General features: G+C 34.7%; 1 long non-coding RNA gene across 1 annotated transcript in view; it reads right to left on the bottom strand.

Moving 5' to 3' along the window:
- Positions 1-229: 229 nt before the first annotated feature.
- Positions 230-24,603, bottom strand: part of LOC109499723 — a 98,688-nt gene continuing 74,314 nt past the window's right edge. Inside the window, exon 3 of the long non-coding RNA XR_006597884.1 lies at positions 230-663. This is a non-coding gene — a long non-coding RNA (uncharacterized LOC109499723). The remainder of the gene's footprint in view (positions 664-24,603) is intronic.

Below are 24,603 nucleotides of genomic sequence, written 5' to 3' on the forward strand. Positions count from 1 at the left end.
AGAGATTAATTAATGTATATAACAGTTCTAGCACAGGGCCTGACATTTAGTAAAAGGATTGATTATGTAAATATATTTTAATAGGAGACTCTAGGAAGACTGTCTTTTTAACTATAGGTTCCTATCTCCAGAGCTTTCTCATTTTAATACACACACACACACACACACACACACACGTATGAAAATATAGACCCCATAATAATATAAATTGTTTCCTAATGAAACCAAATGAGGAAAAAAAACAATATTTTTATTTCATTTTCTTTTTAGATGCATGTGAGCTCTCACATAATGTTCCCATTCAATACCACCAATTGTTTTCAAACTTAGAAGATGATGACTAAAGTTTCAGGTTATAATAATATCTCAGCTCTCACGGAATAGTACAGGCTTTGCACATATTTCAAATGTCTTGGTTTCTTGGGCAAACAGATACTAAATCTGTCACTAGACTCAAAATCAAGTCGTCAGCTGTTGGCCCCACTCCAGTATATAATGGAACAAATTCCAGACCTCTCCCAGAGTAATTCTTATTTGCAGTCCAGAGACATAAGGCTGCTGTAGTTAGATGTTAATAAAAGATCTCCATGCAGTAGAGCAAAGTACAGTAGGAGCAAATCTTTTATAAGCCAAATGGGCCAGTGATCTGTCGTCTGGCAGCAGCTATAAGGAGAAAAGGAGAGAATAGAATTATAAAGCGTAGTTATATTTACATGTTACAGAAAATATTTTCATATTTTCAGAGGATTTTAGGCAAACTGTAGTTAGATACAATTATAAAGTATACAATATATAAAAATGAAAAAATTGAATTCAAGAATACGGTGAAAACTCTGTTCTCTCAATCCAATTAAGCCAATTTTTCTCTTCTGTAATGAACTTACAACTTCCATCATTTATTATTTCCATTAAAAGAGGAGTCTGATCTCATTAGGTCAACATATAATTTAGAATTTAAGTCTTCTAAATTGAATCCTTATATTACATGTTTACTTAAGCCAGGTGTATGTTGATGTGAGCAATAGCATGTAGAAGATAATAGTCATCATTACTTGAACGAATTCCCCCAGGGTAACTGTACTGGTGACCACATGGTTGAGGTAATGTTTATGGTTGGCAGTGGTCAGTTAAATTAACTAAATACAATTATTTTCTAACTTGAACAATTTCACTCAGGGTTAAAGTTAATTTTTTTCTATATTAAACTGTTGTATCAGGAAAATACAGATAAAATATCAACCTTCATTAAATTAAAAAAGCTGCTAAGAAGACAGCCCAAATCTATGTGCATTATCTTAGAAAATGTTTGCATATTTTATTTTCATAGTTGTATATATATGCATAGTCCCAATTTTCTATCTACAAAAACTGACTTTTGTTTAAAATATATACGTGTGTGTGTGTGTGTGTATATATATATATATATTTTTTTCTTGGAGTCCTAATGGGCACAAGATTGTATCACTGTCATTCTCCATAGTGCTTGAATATTTATGGATGGCTCAAATTGTTATTACCCATTCAAAAAGTGCAGATCATTGTTGAAATGATTGATATCTAGGGGGTCTATACCAGGATATTTAACATATTATCAATGAAAAAATAAGCAGTTAATTATGGAAAGCATGAACAATATAAAGGAATTTGATGTCAAAAATAATACTTCATGAAAATACAAACATTAATGTAAAAAAAGAAATATAATCAGAACTGAATTTCTCTTTAAGATCTAGAGCTCAATATACGTTGGTTAACATTAACATATAAACAATAAAGAAATGTAGAGATAGAAATATTTTCTACAGAAATGATATCATGAACTATGGCAGACTAGGGCATTCAAGGAACCAGTCTCTCCACTGAAACAATTAAAAGTGACAAACACTGACATTTAATTTTTTGGAACTCTATAATATAATCCAAAACTTTCATCAACCAAAGGATTGCTTAATGAAGTAAAGGACAGCTGATTTTTGAAAGAGATTGTTGTCACATTTTGCTCATCTGCCTACCATCTCCCATAGCCCAGCATGGTCATGCATGGTAGCCAGTGTTTCTGATGCAGCCCTTGGTTCCAGAGGGCTAATATGGACCTTGTTGTTAAATACTATCATTGTTCATTTTGATATGCTTGTAGTTCCCTCAGGAACTAGCACAGAGACTGGTGTTTTTTGCCTCCTCCTCCCACCCATTCCAGATTGGAGTGACTTTCCGGGGAGCCACATATGTTGTAACATTTAAAGATACATACTATCCATGCCCACATGGAACAGGAGACAGCAAACAGTAAATGTGGAAGAAAACCTCAAAGATAACTGAACATATATTTAACATGCATGGTTTTATTTACATAAAAAGTTCTTATGAGGTAGGGACTATCTTACATCAAAATCACCTCCATTTGAAGGATGAGGAAATCAAGGTAAAGAGATTAAATAAATTGCCTAGAGAACTGGAATTTGACCTCATTCACTTTGACCACAAAACATGTGTTCGTATAAATATTGACATAAACAGTGCACTTCAATGGTTGTTGAGAAAACATTTGTAGGCCAAGAAATAAATGACAAGCAGGTTGATTCAGAAAAAACCCCAAATTTCGAAAAAGGGATCTCAAAGTATTGTACAATGATCAAAAACAAAAGCCTCACAAGAGAAGCAAAATTTCACCAATATTCAAATAAGAAATTAAGGAAATAATATCTTAATAGCACTTATTTTCTAACATTTTCTATTTATAATTTATAAATTTATAACTTATAAATTTATATAAAGTGTTGTTTTATTGAATATAAACACCAGGAGGGCATAGACTATTCTGTTTTGTTCCCTGATATTTCCAATTGTAAAGAATGCTGATGCCTGGCATATGGTAGACATTACAGTGTAGTCTGGATTGAGTTTAAAATATTGTCTTTGTGCCTGTACAAGGGCTAATATGAAATGTAAAATTATAACCAGGGAAAAAGTGTTTCATATAACAAATGTTAGCACAAGTAAGAAATTTCAAGCAAAATATGAAGTCATCTCTGATTAGAAAGGGCACTCTTAGTTTTTGCCTTGTATTATAAGCTTGAGAAATTGTGAAAATTATTTTGAATAAAGTGACCAAGTTTAAAGGTTGAGTTTACTCTGCAATATTCAGTTTTTATATGAATCTGAACATCTGGTGTTATATAAATATATACAATATAGATCATATATAGAATATTTATCAGATGAGACTGTTAAATAAAATTATTACCAAAATTAAAGATAGGTCAACTTAGCAAATTTTGTAAGATAAATATTAAAGAAAGTTACTAAACATCTGTGATTATAGATGATAAAAGAATAACTATTCTGAACAATTACATGCAAGCATATAGGCTAACATAGAAAAAATGGATACACTCCTAGAAACATACAGTCTTCCAAGACTCAATCAAAAAGAAAGAAAATCTGAACAGACCAATTATTAGAAAGGAGATTGTATCAGTAATCAAAAACTCTCTAATAAACAAAAATGCAAGACCAGATGGCTTCATTGGTGAAAATACCAAACATTCAAAGAATATCAATTCTATTCAAACTTTTCCAAAAAAATAGGTGACAACACCTTCAAACTCACTTTGCAAGGCCAGCCTTACTCTAATAGTTAAGACAACAATACCCAAAAGAAATTATAGGCCAATATCCTTGAGGAACATAAATGCAAAAATATTCACAAAATATCAACAAACTGAATTCAATACATTAAAAGGCTCACACATCATGAAGTAGGATTTATTCCAGTGTTTTAAGGATGGTTCAACAACCATCTATCAATGTGTGTCACCACAGTAATAAAATGAAGAATAAAAATCTTATGATCATCTCAATAGATGCAGAAAAAGCATAGACAAAATTTAACATCCATTTATAATATTTTAAAAAATCCTCCAAAGTGAGTATAAAATGTATCTCAAAATAAAAAGGCCATATATGATAAACTCACAGCTAATATCACACTCAACAGTACAAAGCTGAAAGCTTTTCCTCTAAGATTAAGAACAGGACAGGTACCTATTCTCATCACTTTTATTCAACATTGTCTTGGAAGTCCCAACCAGAAAATTAGGCAAGAAAAAGAAAGAAAAGTCATAAAAAAATCATAACTGAAGACATAAAACTTTCACTATTTGTATATGATGTATTATATATAAAAAGCTCATTCTAACAACTTTTTTGGTAGCATCTTTAAACAAATTTAGTAAACTTTCAGGATACAAGATTAATATACAAAAATCTGTTGCATTTCTATATACCAGTAATCATAGAAACTAAGAAAATAATTCCATTTATAATTTCATCAAAAATAAAATAATAAACTTAAGGAAGTGAAAAACCTGTTCACTGAAAACTAAGATATTAACAAAAGAAATTTTAAAAAATCAAAAAATAGCCCATGTTCATAGACTGGAAGTAATGTTGTTAAAATGTCCATACAACACAAAGTAACCTACCACTTCAATGCAATCACTGTCCAAACTCCAAAGGCATTCATCAAAGAAAAAGACAAACAATCTTAAATTTGCATGGAACCATAACAGACCCCAAATAGTCAAACAATCTTGAGAAGGAAGAAAAGCTAGAGGCATCACGCTCTCTGATTTCAAAATATATTACAAAGTTACATTAATCGGAACAGTATGGGATTGGCCTAAAAACAGATAAAGAGATTAATGGAACAGAATAGAGAACCCAGAAATAAATCCATGCATATATGGTCAATTGATTTCTGACAAAGGAACAAAGAATATACAATGGAGAAAAGACAGTCTCTCTTTATTTTTTTTTTAATTTTAAGCTTTAATTTTAAAGAACATGAGCAGGGGAAAGGAGCAGAGGGGGAGAGAGAGAAACAAGGAGAATCTTAAAGAGTTTCTATGCTCAGTGCAGAGCCTGATGTGGGGTTCAATCCCACAACCCTAGGATCCTGACTTGAGCCAAAATCCAGACTCAGATGCTCAACTGACTGAGCCACCCAGGCACCCCTTTCTTAAATTAACTTTTTTTAAATTTTATTTTAGAGACTTCACCAGCAGGGGTGAGAAGCAGAGGAGAGAGAATGAGGATAAGATAGTCTCTTTAATAAATAATGTTGGGAAAACCAGAGAGTCATATTCAAAAGAGTGACACTGGACCACTATCTTACACCACACAAAAAAATTAACTGAAAATTAATTTAAAACCTGAACATAAGACCTGAAACCCTAAAACTGCTAGAAAAAAAAACAGGTGATAATCTCCTTGACATTGGTCTTGGCAATTATTTTTAGATTTGATACCAAAATCAAAGGCAACAAAAGTAAAAATAAATAAGTGGGATTATATCGCACAAAAACTTCTTTACAGCAAAGTAAACCATCCTCAAAATGAAAAGGCAACATGCTGAATAGCAGAAAACATGCAAATCACATATCAGGTAAGGGCTTAGTATCCAAAATATATAAGGAATTTCTACAATAACATAACAAAATAAAAGAACAAAATAATCTGATTAAAATATGGACAGAAGATCTGAATAGACATTTTCCAAAGAAAACAAATAGATAGCCAACAAATAAAGAATATTCAAATGTCTAGTCATCATGGAAATGCAAACCAAAACCACAATGAGATATTACCCACACCTGTTTATGGCTATTATCAAAGAGACAAGAAATAACAAGTGTTTGTAAGGATATGGAGAAAAGGACCCCTGGTGGCCTATTTGTGGGAATATAGATAGTTGCAGCCACTATGGAAAACAGTATGGAGTTCCTCAGAGGATTGAAAATAGAACCACCATATGATTCATCAATTCTACTTATGGATTTTTATACAAATAAATAAATACTAAAGCAAAAGATACTGCATGGCCATATTCATTGCACCATTGTTTACAGTAGCCAAGGCATGGAAACAACATAAGTGTCTATTGATGGAGGAATGATAAAGAAATTTTGTGTGTGTGTGTGCAATATTATTCAACCATGAAAAAGAAGGTAATCTCGTCATTTGTCATAAAATAGATGAACCTTGAGGGCATTATGCTAAGTGAAATAAAGAAATAGCATATGATCTCACTTATATGGAGAATCTTAAAACTGAGCTTCTAGATACAGAAAACAGATTATTGATTCTCAGAGGTGGTAAGCAAGGGGGGACAAAATGTGTGAAAGGGGTTAAAAGTTACAAAATTCCAGTTACAAAATGAATAAGTCATGGGGATGTGACATACAACATGGTGACTATAGATAATAATATTGTACTACATATTTCAAAAATCATAAAAGTTGCTAAGAGAGTAAATCTTAAAAGTTCTCACCACAGAAAAAAGTTTTATCTATGTATGATAACAAATGTTAACTGGAGTTATTGTGGTTATTTTACAGTATATACAGCTACAAATAATATAATGTATGTTAATTCACCTCAATTTAACAAAAAGTCCCCTAACACAGTTGTCATATATATATATATATATATATATATATATATATATATATATGTATATACACACATACACACACACACACACACACACACACATATATATATATACATACACACACATATATGTAGATATGTGTGCATGTAAGTATATATTTGCTTTGGGTGTATTATACACATATGCCAGGCACCCCTGAAGTATATTTTTCTTGATGGAGTAATACAAATAGAATTTCAAATGGAGAGAACATTGGAATTGATGCTAAGCAGATGTGATAATGTATGGTATATTCAATAAAATAAAAGTTTTATTATCCAAATTAGCAATATTTAATACATCCTTTCACCCAATATTTATAGACACCCAAGGAGGTGTGACAGGTCATACTGTAGTGACACAATTAAGACAATACTTCTCCATTTATATCTACTAGTGACTGCTATATATTCCTATGAGTAGAAATGAATTTATTTTCCTAATGTTGATAACCTGTTTTTATTATATATGAAAATACAATTAATATCTTTATATATTCAAACATTCCACTCTGGAAAAATAATAGTCTGCTTAGGCATTCATTTAATTATTCCATTAAAGTGAAAGCATTAAGCATTTAGATACACAGTATGGTCTAAATACAAGCGATCTACAAAAAAGAAAAATATGACTCTTCCTCTCAGAATAAGTTGTTAGTCTCTATGTTCAAGTATTTTTCCAACTGTAAAAACTAATGAACATTCATATTCTACATCATTTGGTTCCTTCTAATTCATCAGGAGCAAAATGGTGGCATTACACAATTTTGCTTTTAACCATACTCTCAAAAGGACATTTCAAATATAATTGAAAATGTATTCAAAACCTGAAGGCTTAATTTTTGTAAAAAAAAAAAAATGGATATACTTAGAGATTTTAACTGAATTAATTTGGTAATAGGAATGAGGTCCATGGCTCTGATATTTAGTAGTTGTGTGAATTTAGGCAAGTTATTAAGCCTCTCTAAGCTCAATTTACCCATTTTAAACAAGGGAAATAATTCCTAACTCTCAGGACTGTGGTAAGATTCAGTATGGTGATCAGGTACAATCCTCAGACTGAAGCATAACTGCTGGTCTCCACAAATGCCAACTATTATTAGTATTTTCTTAGTCTGTTTTTAGCGGAAGATATCTTTCAAATAGTAGTAGTAAGACCTCAATTATTGAAATGGTAATTATATGTCATACTTACAAAACATACTTGCTTTCAAAAATTGACTCTCCAAAACATTATTAAAAGCAAAACAATTACTCCATGTACCCACAACCAAGTAAACATGGAGGTTTAAGGAAAATTAAAAAAAAAAAAAAATTAAGGGGCAGTTGTCACCAAGATGGTGAAGTAAGAGACCCATCCTTGGTGTCCCTGGGTGGCTCCATTGGTTAAGTGTCCAACTCTTGATTTCAGCTCAGGTCATGACCTTAAGGTTCATGAGTTCAAGCCCCGTGGCAGGCTCTATGCTGACAGAATGGAGCCTGCTGGAAATTCTTTTTCCCTCTCTGGCCCTCCCCTGCTCATTCTCTCTCTCTCAAAACAAATAAATATTAAAAAAAGAGAGAGAGACCCGTCCTTCATTTCCCCACAAACATCAATCGTTCCCACGAACATCAATAGTTAGCAATCCATAAACCAAAACAGCTCTGGGAGACATGAGAAATCTACTTTAAAATCTTCAACACAGTGGAACAAAAACCCTAAGAATAACTGCATAAAAAAGTAAGAACTCCTTTATTTTGCCTGAATTATCTCACTCTGAGGCCAGCATAGCTGAGTATGAAGACAGGATTCTTAGGTTTCAAAGAGTGTCTCTCACCTAGAAAGGGAGAATGGGGTTTCCTCAGCCTTTTAGGGCACCACATTTCATGTAAATCTCAGTAAAGCTGAGATTCAGAGATATAGGAACAAGGAAAAAGAAGGTGGGGATACCAGTATCAGCCATGCAGTGGGAGTGACTGTAATTCTCAATGACCTGTTATGCAAAGAACCCCAAAGCCGCCAACACTAAAGGCACCAATGGTTACCATAACTGGTCCAACACCCCCATACAGAGTTCATGGGGTTTTACCCCACAGGTATTCACATTCCAGACATTAGCCACCTGCATCCCTCCTCCTGCCAGTGATCTACACTTAAAGCCAGACAAGGCCTCTGTAGCTGTATGAGAGCAAGACTGCAGCCTATACCCCCACAGCTTCCCCCTATCACTGTGCTTGGAGCTAGCCTTTCCAGCTGTGCACTTGCATGCCCTTAACCTCATTCATCATTAGCTACTACTGCCGTGTGCATGCTGCTGACAAGATGTTATAGCCATGGAAGTGCATGCTGACAGCCAAATCCCCACAGCCGCTTGTGAGCCTGGATTTGGCCCTTTCCCTAGCTTGCACCTCTGGGCTTGTATACAACTAGCACTCCCAACCATGCACCTGCCCAACTGTAGCCCAACCATGCACCTGCCCAACTGTAGCCCAAACCCCAACAGTAGCTTTCAGTGCTGTGTGCTCAGGGCCAGATCATGGAGTCACAATAGTAGATGCCAACAGCCAGAGCACCCACAGCTGCTTGTAGGCCAGGCCCTGGTCCTGACTCCTGTCCTAGGCCTTTTCCACTGAGCTTACCTGCAGCTAGTCCCTCCAGCTGTGCATATCCCTGGTCCTTTTACTAGTCTCCACTGGTGTGCATGCACCCATGGGGAGACCTTGTAGCAATAACAGAACATGCGATTAGCCAGCATCCCTGCAGCTGCTTGTGGTCCTGGCTCTGGTCCAGTCACCTGTCAGTGGCCTGTACTGCTGGGCTTTCAATTAGCCCCTCTTAGCTGTCCAGGTACACCCCACTGGCCTTATTCCTATCAGTGGCTTCCACTGCTATGTGCACCTAGGATGAGACCCTGCAGCCACAAGAATGCATACAACATCCTGGGCCCCTGCATCTGACAGTGCATTTTTAGTTGGCTCTGACCCTTGCTTCTGGCTTCAGCCCACACCACTGTGTGTGCATCCGCAACTGGCCCCTGCCACTATACAGATACCTTCCAGTGGCCTGTGCAGTTGAGTGTTGTATACACCACCCACTCTAACACTATGACTGCCTGCTGTGCTCTCTAGCCATTAGACCTAGAAGTGCCACCCAGGATCCCAACAGCTCTAGCAGCCACTGAAGATCCCTTACAGTGCTCACCAAAGACCATGAGGTTGTTGATTTTGTAGACTTCAATGGTCTGAACTAATGATATATCAAGCTCCTCTGGACCTGGAGCCACCACACACCCCTGTACTTGGCATTCTGTACCACTAGGCCTGCTTTCAAAACATGCTCCGGTGTTTCCCTACTATATGTGAAGGTATTTCCTTACCAAACTCAGTCCACACTGTCTGGAAGAGGGGACTCCTTCATATGTGCATAAATCTATGCAAGGCTGTATGGATCACAAAGAATCAGAAAAACATGATACCATCAAATCAATGCACACTTCCAGTAAATAACCCCAAAGAAATGGAGATACAGGAATTATCTGATGAAGAATTCAAATTGTTCTAAAGATACTCAGAAAGTTACAAGAGAACATAGATAAATTAATGAAATCAGGAAAACAATACAAAATTTTTTTAATAAAGAGGAAAAAAAAACCCACAAACTGGACCTGAAGAATACAGTGACTGAATTGAAGAATTCAACAGAAAACTTCAACATCATACTGGACCAAGTAGAAATATCTATCAGTGGGTTCAAACACAAATCATTTGAAATTATCCAGCAGTAGAGCAAAAAGAAAATGAATGAAAGGAAAAGAAGGAAGTCTATGGGACTTACACCATTAAAAGAAGCAATCTAAAAAAGGAAGCAATCTGTATATTTTTAGAGTCCTAGAAAGAGAAGAAAGGGAGAAAGTCGCATAAAACCTATTTAAGTAAATAACAGATGAGAACTTATCAAACTCCTGGAGAGATTTGGATATCCAAGTTCATGAAGCTAATAACTCCATGATTTCAATCCAAAATTCTCTCCATAAACATCATAATAAAAATCAAAGACATTGGGGAACCTGGGTGGCTCAGTCAGTTAAGCATCTGACTCTGTTTCAGCTCAGGTCAGTATCTCATGGTTTCGTGAGTTTGAGCCCAGCATCAGGCTCTGTGCTGACAGTGCAGAGCCTGCTTGGGATTCTCTACCTCCCTCCCTCTCTCTGCCCCTCCCCTGCTCACACTTTCTCTGTCTCTCTCAAAATAAACTTAATTTTTTTTTGAAAAACAAGAGTTTTAAAAACATCAAGAAAAAAACCACTCTCTCACTTAAAAAAAATTGTTTTTTTTCAACGTTTATTTATTTTTGGGACAGAGAGAGACAGAGCATGAGCGGGGGAGGGGCAGAGAGAGAGGGAGACACAGAATCGGAAACAGGCTCCAGGCTCTGAGCCATCAGCCCAGGGCCTGATGCGGGGCTCGAACTCACGGACCACGAGATCGTGACCTGGCTGAAGTCGGACGCCTAACCGACTGCGCCACCCAGGCGTCCCCACTGTCTCACTTAAGGAAACCCCTAGAAAGCTATCAGCAGTTTTCTCAGCACTGACTTTGCCAGCCAACTGAGAATGGGTTGATATATTCAAGTGCTGAAAGAATACTGTCAACCAAGAATATTTTACCCAGGAAAGATGTCCTTCAGATGAAGGCAGATAGACTTTCAAAACTACGGTTGAAGGAGTTCAGCAATATATCTACCTCACAAGAAGTGCTGAAAGAAGTCCTTCAAGCTGAAACAAAAGGGCACTAAATAGTAACATGAAAACACATGAAAATATACAACCCAAAAGTAAAAATAACTGTGTAGTCAGATATAGAATACTCTAATATCATAATGTGGTATGTTAACCACTTAAATATAGCTACAATTATTCATCAATAGATACACACTATAAAAATATGTAAATTGTGATATCAAAACCATTTTTGTATGCAAAGTTAAGTAGATATGAGCTTAATGTTGACTGTTCTATCAAGAAGCTTTAGGTTAACCACAAAACAAAAACCCTTAGTAAATACAAACATGATTAAAAAAAAGAACAAAACACAGCTACAGAAAAGCATCAATTTACAAAGAAAGATTGTAACAAATGAACTACAAAATAGCCAAAAAATAATTACAAGATGGAATTAGTAAGTCCTTACCTATTGATAATTACCTTAAATGGTTTAATTCTCTAATCAAAAGACAAAAAGTGTCTGGATTAAACAAACAAACAAACAAAAAAACAAAAAACAAAAAAAAAACAGGAACCACTTTATGCTGTCTAAAAGAGACTCATTTCATCTTCAATGACACACACAGGCTCCAAGTAAAGAAATGGAAAAGTATACTCCATACAAATTGATATCAAAAGAGCAGGGGATACTATATTAATATTAGAAAAGATAGACTGTAATCTAAAATTTGTAATGAGACACAAGGTCATTATATAATGACAAAGAAGTCAGTTCATCAAAAGATACAACAACTGTATATGCACCCTACATTGGAACACCTAAATATATTGAGCAAATATTAACAGGTCTGAAGGGAGTAATGGAAAACAGGATGCATCAGTAGGGGACTTCAGTATCCCACTTTCAACAATGGGTAGATTGGACAGAAATAAAACATTGGACTTGAACTATAATTTAGGTCAAATGGGCTTAACAGAAATGTACAACACATGCCATCCAACAGCAGAATACATGATCCTTTGTGAACATGAAATATTCTCTAGGTTTGATCATACGTTAGGCCACAAAATAAGTGTTCTCAAATATCAAAGATTGAATCCTATAGCAGATATCTTTTTTTTCTCTGATCACCATAATACAAAAGTAAATATCAATAGCAGGGGAAGGCTGGGAAATTCACAAATACATGAAATTAAGCAACACATTCCTGAACAACCAAAGAATCAAGGATATCAAAAGAGAAAGTTTTTAAAAATCTAGAAAGAGGAATGCCTGGGTGCCTCAGTTAGTTAAGTGTCCAACTCTTGATTTCAGCTCAGGTCATGATCTCGCCATTTGTGAGATAGAGCTCACATGTCAGCTACTGACAGCACAGAGGGGATTCTCTCCTGCCCCCTCTCTCTCAAAATAAACATTTGAAAAAATCTAGAAAGAAAAAAGATGGACAACGTACCAAAATGCAGCAAGCAGTGCTGAGAGGGAAGTCTATAAAGGCCTCCACTAAGAAAGAAACATCTCAAATAACAACCAAATTTTACAACCCAAGGAATTAGAAAAACAAGACCAGGCTAAGCCCAAAGTTAGCAGAAGAGTTGAACAGACATTTCCCTAAAGAAGACAGACATACAGATGGCCAACAAGTACATTAAAAAATACTCAACATTGCTAATCACTTTATTACTGTTAGCATAGCCATTATCAAAAAGATAAGAGATAATAATTGCTGATGTGGAGAAAAAGGAATCCTTGTACACTCCTAGTAGGAATGTAAATTGATACAGCCACTATGGAATACAGTATAGAGATTCCTAAAAATTAAAAAAAAAAAAAAAAAAACTAAAAATAGAACTACCATGATAAAACAATCCTACTTTTAGGTATATATCCAAAGAAGATAAAATGATTTCTTGAAGGCATCTGTGTATTCCCATATACATTGCCATATTATTCACCATAGCCAAGACGTGGAAATTAAAATAAAATAAATTAATTAAAATAAATTAAGCCAGTAAAATAAAATATAAAATCATGAAAAATCTGGTTTAGTTGATTTGGTTCAATTTTAAAGACTTTAAAAAAGTAATTAGAGCTTGAATTCCCCCACTAAAACATATCATGTAATTTTAAAATAAGATATGCAAGAACTATCAGCACTATTATTTAATAATATTACTTACATTCTCATCATATTCTACTATAACATTATGTATGCTTTTATATTGAGAGGAAAACTAAATTTATCATTGTTGGTGGTCTACTCTAAACTATTTTACAGTTCTTGCAACAGAGGTTAAAAAATCAATGTGACATGAAGAACTTAAACATTTGTCTCCTACTGGGCTGTGAAAGAAAGACCTTTGCTATATGTTTATATTTATTTTTATCTCACCCTTTTGAAACTTCTGCTTTTATTTGTTTTATATTGTGAAACTTTTTTTTTAACTTTTTTTATTTATTTTTGGGACAGAGAGAGACAGAGCATGAACAGGGGAGGGGCAGAGAGAGAGGGAGACACAGAATCGGAAACAGGCTCCAGGCTCCGAGCCATCAGCCCAGAGCCTGACGCGGGGCTCGAACTCACAGACCGTGAGATCGTGACCTGGCTGAAGTCGGAGGCTTAACCGACTGCGCCACCCAGGCGCCCCATATTGTGAAACTTTTTAAAACAGAGTACATTGATGTAATTCATAAATATGCATACATTTAGAAAGATGAATACTGAAAAAAATTAACTGATAGGAATGCATTCTTTAAAAATTTAGAACTCTGGACTAAATAATTGTACATTTATTTCTAGAAAAAAAAATTTTTAAAGTGGATGGTTATGTTTTGTTCCCTCTTTATCTCAGTTTTATTGCCGTTTTTCTCTAGCTCCCAGCTAAGGTTTATATTCTACACCACAGAGGACTGAGAAAATCTCTTTAGTGGAGAGACCGAGCATTACTTTATTGAGCTATGGTCTACAGTTCAAACGGACTCGTCAAACTTTCGACGTCCCAATCTATAGTTTTAGTACACTTTTTGTTTAGAGACTTCATCCATTTTAGATTAGAAACTAACCTGCATATCTATGTTTTGGTTCAATAACTTACTCTTTGTAGAAGCAAAGCTGTTTTCAACAAGAGGAGATTCTGGAGAATCAACGCCTTCATCTTTGTTTCTCCAATTTATGAAGAGATATTCAGCAGGTATGTTTAGGGAGAAGGAGGTACAGTGGCAAGGAGGCACTCCTATTTCCTGCTAAAATTTTTTTTTAAATTTTTTTTCAATGTTTATTTATTTTTGGGACAGAGAGAGACAGAGCATGAACGGGGGAGGGGCAGAGAGAGAGAGAGACACAGAATCGGAAACAGGCTCCAGGCTCTGAGCCATCAGCCCAGAGCCGGACGCGGGGCTCGAACTCACGGACGGCGAGATCGTGACCTGGCTGAAGTCGGACGCTTAACCGACTGCGCCACCCAGGCGCCCCCCTCCTAAAATTTTTAAACAAAGAAGATCCACTTTTATTTAATATTAGGAACTCCATATAAGATTTTGTTTTTAAAAATGATGTCACCCTAGAAAATGATATAACACTTGCCCTAGTTTTATAAAATAGAGCTTTACCTCAATAGGCAACTCTAACTTGACTCTATATTTATTATTTTTTTTCTATTTCATATAAGTAATAAATTTTCTAAATTTATATATTCTTCATTTAACATTAAAATACTTTATTATACATTCTAAAAAGTGTATTCCCTGAGTTCAAAAATTGTTAATATGTACAAATCTAGCCCACATTTTGGATAGTTTATGTGGAACAAATCTAGCCAAATGTTTTACTTGTCTACAGTAAACCGAAACTATTTTCTTATATCCATGGCTGATAACCACAGAAGTAATAAATGCACATAATACATTTCTTCATACAAAAAAAATTAGTATATAATGCTAAATGTTTTTTGAGTGTCATAAATTTATTTTCAAAGTTCTCTAGAAAATGTTTTTTTTTTTTTTCTTGAACATGATAGGTTTAAATTCAAGGCCAAACATATAGGGTAAATTCTAGAGACAAAAGACATACTTTTCAGTTTTTTTATATTATGAAAATTTTAAAATATATCTAATTATCACAGAAATTATCCACCTTCAGAAACTATGTTTTCAATATTTATATGTATTTTCTCTGCGTCATCTTGCTGCTACTGAACATTGGCCACCTCTTCTAAGAGGGAAAACTACATAGCCTTGTGGGACTCCTCTTGTTATCCCCAGTTTATACATTAGCAAACTCAGGAAACAAGAATGAGAAGAAGTTCACTAAGAATATAACAACCAGAAACTATAATAACTGATATGCTGCAAAGCCAGACTGTCCAGTTCAATGATAAAAATTTTCTATTATAGCAAAATGACTCTTATATTGCTAGTTCAATAAAATGTTTGTATTCGTAAATATCTAGTAGGTATTTTCCTACCTTATACCTACAACTAAATAGTATTTTCAGACAGAAAATAATATTCAGTAAAAATATTACAATGTTTGAAAATATTAGTGGGGAAAAAAAAGAAAATATTAGTGGGTGATATGTGTAATTCTGAAGTCTGAGTCACCAGAAAAGATGATAATATTTTATACAGTAAAGGTGTCAGGTTTCTGAAAAATTACACTGGACAATACCAGGCTTATGGATATATTCTACATTTCTCTATTCATTGTCTTTAAAAAATTACTTCTATGAAATATATCATACCTACAAAGAATATACAAAATAAAGATATAATTAAAAGAATATCAAGTAAAAAAGACCCAGGCATATATCATAGAGATTAAGAAATCAAACAATATCTATGAGATATAAATCTATAGATTTATAGATATCTATAAATATCTCTATTTATGTTCCATCCTATGAAAATTCTATTTCTCTCCACATAGTTGATTGTTATTCTAAAGATTCTTATTTCTTTGAATATTTTTTAGGTTTGCCAACTATGTATGTACTCCTAAATAATGGTTTTTATTTATGTATAACTTGGCACTTCTATAAACTGAATATTACTGTATATTTTTTCTAATTCCTTTATTAATTCAACATGACTTTTCTGAGATTAAGACCTGTTCATGTATTGCTGTACTTCACATTGTATTCTATTATGCCTTTATTTAATGTTCCCCTCCTAGTAGACATTTACATTGCTTTCATTATATTTGTGATTTAAAACAATGCATTATTTATGTTTCTTAATATATATTTTTCAGAAGTACACCAGGAGATATCTTTAGGTGTACTTTTGAAAAATGTATATCTTTATAAATATATATCGATTATATATCTTTACTTGATATTCTAGAATTTCTAGGTGGTTGGTATGTACATCTCTAAATTTGTCAGTTTTCTAAAGGAATTGTGTCAGTTTATCCTCACATTAGTAGCAGTTGAGCATTCATGTTGTTCCAATATTCATTTAAATTTGGTAATATCAGACTTTTAAACTTTTGTTACTCTTGCAGGTTTATATATTATCTTATTATGACTTTAATTTGAATTTTCCTGAGTATTAAAGATATTCAACAGCTTTTCATATATTCATGGGTCATTAATGTTTTATCTACTGTGAAATACCTACTTATATATGTTTTTTTCCTTATTTTCCATTTGCTTCTTTATCCAATTCTTAATGATTGATTTTTAAAGAAATTCTTATAATATTTTAGATAAGAAGCTCTTACCAGACATAAGAGTTGAAAATATCTTCTCACAATCGTCTTATGGTATCCTTCAACAGAAATTCTTATTTCTTATGAACATGTTACTTTCTTTAGTTTTTTTTTTTTTTCTTGAATTAAAGACTGTCTAGCTTATGTTTGGTATAATAGTGTGTGATACAAATCTTCATATCCCTCCAAGTGCTCCAGCTTTGTCTAAAAGTTTTTTCACCTCTCTCTGAAGTTACAAATTAATAAATGTATAAAGTAGATGCCATAGTAATATATTTCTGAGTCATTCCTAATAAATAAATTTCTTACCCTCTTCTCACTAACCTCCTTCTCATAAACTACTGTCACCATTCTCCTTTTCTTCTTTGCTAATATCTTCATGGCATAGTTTATTCTCAGTTCCCACCGGTCACCATGCTTTTTTTTTTTTTTTAAGCTTATTTATTTTGGTGGGGGGAGGTCAGAGAAGGAGGGAGAGAGAATCCTAGGTAGGCTCTGTACCACCAGCACAGACCCTGATGTGGGGCATGAAATCATGACTTGAGCAGAAACCAGGAGTTGCATGCTCAATTGACTGAGCCACCCAGGTGCTCCACCATGCTTTCTTTAAAATCTGAAAGTTTGCTTCAGCTCTCAGTACTTTACTAGATTTGTAAAACTCACTAATCAACTACTAGAATTTAAGAAATATATTAGCCTTTTCTTGGAACCCCAACTTTTTCAGGCACTATTAAGACCTTCCTCCATGGAGGAATCACAGCTTAAGGTGTCCATTATGAGGAGTCTTTCTTCATTGTTCCTGTTTTATCTCTATGTCTTTAAAACTGTCCTGTACCTATATCTATGGTCCTTTCCCCTCTATTCAAATCTTAGATGTAGTTATTTTGCAGGGATCAGTCTTTGTCCTTTTTTTCTCTCATTGAACATTGCAATTTCTTTGGAAATTTTCTTTACTTATTTGATTTCATCTGTCAACTTTTGTGGTTAGAGCATATGGAGAAGCTCTTGGCACATACCAAGCCATAAAAAAGTACTTAATAAATAAATGAATAAATATTGAATATATCTATCTCCAGCCCAGACTACCCTCTTTCACTAAAAGCAAACATTTCTACCTTCCCAGTTGAATTTCCAAAAAGATACTACACAAAACTGTCAAACAAGTTCGTCAACAACTGGATGTCATAACCCCCTACCTCCTTTTCTCATATCTTAGCTGCTGTAACGACAATTATTATATTTGGTCACATGAAATCAGAACTTAGAAATCAGTACTAGAATACACTAGTACTTATGACAGCTATACATTAGACTATTTTATATTAAAATAATTTAATTCTCCAAAGAGCCCATTATTTAATTTCCTGAACTTCAAGAAAGCTGAAAAAGTAGCCAGCTTGAAAAGTTTTTAACATTCTTTATCAAGATTAAACACTGGCCTATATGACTCTAGCATATAAATAATTACCATGAAATATTTACATGAATTTACAATTTAACCATTACATTATTTTAAAGAATACACTTTATTGCACATATTTTTTACTAAAAGACCAAAACAGGATATAAATATTTTCAACTTTGAGGAGTTGCAACACTTACTCTATATTTTAATAACAGAAAAACATTTTCAAAGTAACCATTTTAAGAGTTTTGTTACAATTTCTCAGTTATTGTAGATGTATTTTTCTAATAGTCTGGAATCAAGAGTACTAGAGATAAGCACTTAGTAAATATGTTTATTGAATTGTCTCCTACAAGAAGCGTTCATTCACATTTTTTTTCTTTACCTACTAAGAAACAATATGTATACAAGCAATTTTCATTAATATATAAAATTACCCCACACATTTAATTAAGATATTCTTTTCCAACAAAAATATTTTTGCAGAAACGAATTTCCTAACAATTATTTTTTGCAGAACTTGTTATTCATCAGCATGTGTAACAATTTATTTTAGAAGCATGCTAGTTAGAATTTTTTATTTGGCCTAGAGACCTTCTCAAACATCTTTTATGTGATTAATTTCTATTAATGCAATAGGTCGTTGGATTATCTCTCAGATCAAACATGTTCCTAAATGAAAATTGTTATAAGGTTTTTATTCATCATTTCCACATCATATTATTAACATCCTAAATTTATTCTTATCTCTAGTCTGAACCTTCTTTGATTTCTCAGCTTTGAGTGTACTGTATAGCACATAATATGTTCCCAATAAAATTGTAATAATTTAAACTGAAACCACTAAATCTGGCTTTTCTCTTTTCTATGTTTCTAACCTTTCTGGCACAACATTAACAAAATGAAAGACACAAACATACAATCATCTCTTAGATTCTGAAAAAGAATTGACAAAATTGAACACCTTTCATAATAAAAACTCTCAACAAAGTGACTAATATACCTAATAAAGGTCATATATGAAAACCCACAGCTAATATAATAAAAGTGAAAAACTGAACACTTTTCAGTATGTACACATTGCGACTTTTATTCAACATACTAGAAGTTTTAGCCAAAGCCATAAGGCAAAATAAATTAAAGAAAGCAAGCAAGCAAGCAAGCAAGGAGAGGAGCTCAGATAGCAGAGTAGTAGGACGACCCTAGGCTTGTCTCATCCCTTTGACACAGCTAGATAAATGTCAAATCATTTGAATACCCAAGAAATCAACCTGAGGACTGAGAGAACAAACTGCACAACTAGAGGGAGACAGGAGGCCACATCATGGGAAGTAGAAGGTGTGGAGACGTGGTTTGCAGGAGGAACTGATTGTGGGTGCTTTGGAGGGGAGCGAGCTCTGGACATGGAGCACAGAGGGAATCACACAGGGAAAACACTTCCCCACTGCCACTGACTGGGAAAATGAGAGGGGCTGATTTCTGTGAGTTTTTATAACCAACAGAGCTGAAAAACTGGAGTTTTATAGGTCCACGACATGGCCTTTATAGAGCCCTGAGGGCACTGGAGTGCTACTGTAGAGAAGGTAGGCAGGTAACCTGAGGGCAGAAGGTGCCACCTGAGGAGCAGCTGAGAAGCGATGGGAGAGAGCTTTTAGAGCACATCTAAAAGAGGTAGCATTGCCTTTCTGGCGACAAAGGAGCTTGCAGGCACCACTTTCCTCCCCAGCCCTTCAGCATAGGTGAAAAGACACCTGGGCACTGGCTCTTTGGTGCACTTTGTTCTAACACCCACACTCCTGCACTGTGGAGTGACTTCCCTTCTGGGTCAAACCTGCATCAATCCCAGTACAGCAAAACCTTTCCCAGAAGACCAGAGGGTCCCTGCCATACTAGGTCCCTAAAGTTTGGAGTTTTAAAACACAGCTGGCCTGGTTAGGTCAGAGCCTAAAGTCCACTGTGCTCCTCCAGCAGGAAAGCAACCTGGACACAGTGTGAAAATCAACAATCTGAAAAAAAAAAAAAACAACAAAAACCAAAAAACTAGAGTGTTCAAGGGAAATTGCTCTTCTGGGAAGTCTTCTCTGACAGTAGCAAGAAGGAAATCCCCTCTCCAGGGACAAGGGAGCTGTCTAGCACCATTTCCCTCCCCTGCCCTCAGCAGAAACTAACTTTAGTAAACATCACAGCACCAAGACTGGCTGCCTAATCTGCTTTCACAAAGCCCTGCCCCTGTGCTCTCAACTGGAACTGCTTTTCGTAAGCAAGTGTGGTGGAGAGCAAGTTCAGTGGTCCCCTCCCCCAGAAGACCAGCACAAACTCCTGCACATACCATGTCTACTACCACAGAGATCTGCAAAGCTTCTGATTCAGTGGAAAAAGCATCAGACTCTTATCAAGCAGACCAGAGCAAAGCTAGTTAAAACTCACCACCCTCTGGCCAAGGTCTCAACACTCCCCACTGCAGGCAAAGAGAAATTCTTCAGAGGACTGACCTGAGGGATAGAGCAGCATTAACACAGCAGCAAAGTCCATGTAGCACACACCGGAGACACTTCCAGAAGTGCCCAGCCTTGGACATTATATGTCCTTTTTTTCATAAAGCCATTACTCTTAGGAGCAGGAAACGTAACAAGCTTTCCTAACACACAGAAGAGACCTACACGAAATGCCAAGATGGAGGAATTCATCCCAAAAGAAAAAGACAAGAAAGGGTCATGGCCAGGGATCTAATCAAAACAAATATAAGTATTATGCCTGATCTAGAATTTAAAGCAACAATCATAAGGATACTAGCTGGGTTTGAGAAAAGCATAGATGACATCAGAGATACTCTTACTACAGGCAATAAAAGACTTGAAATCAATCAGACCAAAATAAAAGGGCAATAACTAAGATTCAAAAGTGATTGATTGTAGTGACCACAAGAATGGGAGAATCAGAAGAACAAATATGGAATATAGAAGATAGAATTATGGAAAGAAATGAAGCTGGTCAAAAGAGGGAAAGAAAAATCTTGGATCGTAAAAGTAGACTTAGGGAACTCAGTGACTCCATAAAACATAATAAAATTTGTATCATAGGAGTCCCAGAAGAGGCCAAAAAGGGGGTGGAAGGTTTATTTGAGAACATTCTAGCTGAAATATTCCCTAATCTGGGGAAGGAAATAGCCTTCCAAATCCAAGAGACAGAGAGAACTCCCGTTAAAATCAGCAAAAACAGGCCAACACCAAGACACGCTGTATTTAAATTTGCAAAATAGAGTTAAAGAAAAAGTCTTAAAAGCAGCAAGACAAAAGAAATCCCTAACTTACCAGGAAAGACAAATAAGGTTAGCAGAAAATCTCTCCAGAAAGGAGTGGCATGATATAATCAATGTACAGAATGGGAAAAATCTGCAGCCAAGAATACTCTATCCAACAAGGCTGTCATTCAGAACAGAAGGAGAGAAAAACAGTTTCTCAAACAAAAATTAAAGAAGTTTGTGACCACTAAGCCCACCCTGCAAGAAATATTAAAGGTGACTCTTTGGGAAAGAAAGACCAGAAGTGACAACAATTGGAAAAGAACACAGAAAAAATGACAAGTAATAAAAATGGCACTAAATTCATGACTATCAGTAATTATTCTGAATGTAAATGGACTAAATGCTCTAATCAAAAGATATAGGGTGTCAGGATGGATTAAATAAAAACACCCATCTGTATGCTGCCTACGAGAGGCTCATTTTAGACCTAAAGACACCTGCAGATTGAAAGTGAGAAGACTGAGAAACATTTACCATGCAAATGGACATCAAAAGAAAGTCCAAGTAGCAATACTTATATCAGACAAGCTAGATTTTAACCAAAAACTGTCACAAAAGATGAAGAAGGGTACTATGTCATAATAAAGAATTCTATCCAACAAGATCTAACTACTATAAATATTATGCCACTGAATTGGGAGCATCCAAATATATAAAATAATAACAAACATATAGAAACTCATTTATTATGATAAAATAATAGTAGGGGATCTTAACACCCCACTTTTGACAATGGACAGATCATCTAAGCATAAAATCAACAAGGAGACAGTGGCTTTGAGCAACACACTGGACCAGATAGACTTAACAGGTATATTCAAGCATTTCATCCTAAGGCAGCAGAATACACATTCTATTCAAGTGCACGTGAGACATTCTCCAGAACAGATCACATACTAGGTTGCAAATCTGGCCTCAACAAGTATAAAATGGTTGAGATAATACTATGAATATCTTTCTGACCACAACGTTATAAGACTTGAAGTCAATGACAAGAAAAAAATTAGATCACAAATACATGGAGGTTAAAGAACATCCTATTAAAGAATGAATGAGTCAACCAAGATATTAAAGAAGAAATCAAAATATACATGGAAACAAATGAAAACAAAAAATCAATTGGACAAACAATGGTCCAAAACCTTTAGAAAGCTTCAAATGTGGTCATAAGAGGGAAGTATATAACACTACAGGCCTATATCAAGAAACAAAAAAAATCTCAAATACGTTGCATATTTGGGATAGAAAAAGAATAAAAAATGAAACCTAAACCCAGCGGAGGAAGGAGAATAATAAAGGTGAGAGAGGAAGGGTGCCTGGGTAGCTCAGTCAGTTAAGCATCTGACTCTTGATTTCGGCTCAGGTCATAATCTTGTGATCTTGAGATTGAGCCCCACATTGGGCTCTGCGTTGAGCATGGAGCTTGCTTGGAATTCTCTCTCCCTCTGCCTCTTTCCTTCACTCGCTCTTGCACATTCTCTCTCTCTCTCTCTCTCAAAATAAATAAACATTTATTAAAAAAGATGAGAATATGGTGTAGAATAAAAAACATTAAAAAATAGATCAATGAAACCATGAGTTGACTCTGAAAAATTAACAATAATTAGTTAATTAATAATTATGATAAACCTATAGCCAGACTTATAAAAAAAGAAGAGAAAGGAACCAAATAGACAAAATCATGAATGAAAGAGGAGAGATCATAACCAACACCACAAAAATACAATTATAAGAGAATATTATGAAAAATTATATGCCAACAAATTGAGCAATATGGAATAAATGGATAAATTCCTAGAAACATATAAATTACCAAAACTGAAACAGGAAGAAATAGAAAACTTGAACAGACACATAACAAGCAAATAAATTGAATCAAAAATAAAAATTAAAAAATGTCCCAAAATACCAAAGTCCAGGGCCAGATGGCTTCTAGGGAATTCTGCCAAACATTTAAAGAAGAGTTAAAACCTATTCTTCTCAAGTTATTCCATAAAGTAGAAATGGAAGGAAAAGTTCCAAACTCACTCTATGAGGTTAGAAGTACCCTGATACTAAAACCAAAGACTCCAATCAAAAAGAGAACTATGGGCCAATATCCCAGATAAAGGTAGATGTGAAAATGCTCAACAAAATACGTTCAAATTGATCCCACAGTACATTAAAAAATTGTTCACCACAATCAAGTTGGATTTATTCCTGGGTTGTAACGGTGGTCCAATATTTGCAAATAAATCAACATGATACACTAAATTCAGAAAACAAAAGATAAGATTATATGATCATCTTAATAGATGCAGGAAAACATTTTACAAAGTACACCATTCATTCTTGATAAAAACTCTCAACAAAGTAGGGATAGAGGGAGCATACCTCACCATCATAAAGGCCATATATGAAAAAACCATAGCTAATATCATCCATAATGGGGGAAAACAGATCTTTTCTTCTATGGTCAGGAACAATACAGGGATTTCTACCCTCACCATTACTATTTAACACAGTACTAGAAGTCTTAGCCTCAGCTATCAGAAAACCAAAAGAAATAAGAGGAACTCAACTTGGCAAAGAAGTCAAACTTTCACTATTTGCAGATGACATGATACTCTATGTAGAAAACCCAAAAGACTCCACCAAAAAAATTGCCAGAACTAATACATGAATTTAGCAAAGCCACAGGATATAACATCAAGGTACAGAAATCAGTTTTCAATTGTATACACTGATAATGAAGCTGCAGAAAGAGAAATCAAGAAATCAATCCCATTTACAATTGCACCAAAAACCTTAAGATACCTAATAAACCTAACAAAAGAGGCAGAAAACCAATACTATGAAAGCTATAAAACACTAATGAAATTGAATACTACACAAAGAAATGGAAAGATATTTCACGTTCATATATTGGAAGAAATATTGTTAAAATATCTTTACTACCCAAAGCAATCTACACATTCAATGAAATCCCTATCAAAATACCACCAGCATTTTTCA

This window comes from Felis catus, chromosome B2, assembly GCF_018350175.1.
Source record: "Felis catus isolate Fca126 chromosome B2, F.catus_Fca126_mat1.0, whole genome shotgun sequence".
In the NCBI taxonomy this organism is placed as follows: Eukaryota; Metazoa; Chordata; class Mammalia; order Carnivora; family Felidae; genus Felis; species Felis catus.